The following is a 1586-nucleotide window of genomic DNA, read 5'->3' on the forward strand; positions in this document are numbered from 1 at the left end:
AAAGTAGTATTTCACAGATTTCCTGAGTACGGAACCAGAACTGGAAACTAGAAGGCTGTGGGTGTGCGTGCTTGTGTCCACCTCACCCTACCCCACCTCCTACCCCACTGCACCTGCTGTTACCTCAGTCTCTCTTTCTGTGGAGCACCTCCCAACACTTCCTCAGTCCTATGTAGAAGTAGCCACTCCATGCTTCTGATGTTATGTGCTACTGGTCTATCCTCTCAGCCTCAAGGGTTCCCAGTTCCTCCCTACCCCAGCTCCTGGCCCACAAGCTCTGATCATCAATGTTCACCCATCTGAAATGGGTACCTAACCACACCAGGCAACCCTCTGTGTCCAGTCTCTGGGCAAGATTTCCCTGCTGGTTTTTTTGTTTGTTTGTTTGTTTTTTCTTCAGCCCAGCAGATGGCAGCTAGTGCTGCCAAGGGAACATATTGCTCCACAAGAAGACCCGCTGTGGGTAGCTCAGGGGCCAGAGGCAATGATGAGGGCAGAGGTGGGAATGGAGACTCCTTTGCACAGGGAGGTAGGGACCCCAGGAGGGCCCGGTCAAGAGGGGAAGTGCCGAATCCAGCCTGCCCCTACCTTTCCACCCTGGGTCCAGTTCAGTCACAGACCAGTCTTCCTGAGGGAGTGGCCAGCACTCAGGGTGGAGGGGGAATTGTGGAGAGAGTACTTTTAAAGGAGGCTGAGTGCTCGGAGATGAAGGGGGCTTAGTGAGGGAATGAGGGCCCAGTGAGGGAGGTGGCTCATTTGTGAAGGATCCATCCATGGGGGTAAGGGCGCCATGAGAAGATCGAGTCTCAGAATGGGGGTGGCTACTGGCCCTTCTTTGTGTAACCTCGGCCTCGTCCACTCAACCCCCATCCCCCTCTCCACCTGCAATCCTCTGTGTGGGCTGTGGCTAGTGGTAGGGGGAAGTGTGAACTCTGAGAGAGGATGGACTCTGCACAGATGTTGAAGGTAGCATGAGATAGGTCAGGACAGAGTTGGAGAGCCCACTGTACCCAGAGCTTGGTCTCAAATGTCAGAGCCAGCTGGCCCCCAGGAGAAGAATCTTAGTGGTCTAGCTTGCGTCAGGTATCTTCCAAAGTTCATACCCTGGTTGAGGACCAATAGGAGCATGGCAAGCAGGAACCACCCGTGGGAATTATTGAGCATAGAGAAAGGAGATTAGTGCTCAGGATGGATATAAACACTAGAAAAAGTGTTTTCCACAGCTGTACTACTTTCCTATCAGATGTTTAAGCATTTATTTATTTCAGATAATTCAAATCAAGCATGGTCTATATTAACATAAGCGTCAATTGAAGAATGTGTAATGAAGATGTTAAGTGCCCAAAGACATTGGTTTAGGTAGAAAAACTAGTAAACCTAGAATGAGGAGTAGCGAATTGGAGCGCATCAGGCCAGCTGCCTGGTGGAAGCTCTAAATACTTTCTGGTCTCTACTGAAATACCGTCTGATAGGCAGGAAAAGAAGAAGAAGAGGAGGTGGAAGAGAGAAGAAGAAGGAGGAGGAGGAGGAGGAGTCAGCCACTCATGTAATATTTTAAATATTTTATTTAATTTCAATTTTCCAAC

The sequence above is a fragment of the Canis aureus genome, chromosome 7, assembly GCF_053574225.1.
Source record: "Canis aureus isolate CA01 chromosome 7, VMU_Caureus_v.1.0, whole genome shotgun sequence".
Classification (NCBI taxonomy): domain Eukaryota; kingdom Metazoa; phylum Chordata; class Mammalia; order Carnivora; family Canidae; genus Canis; species Canis aureus.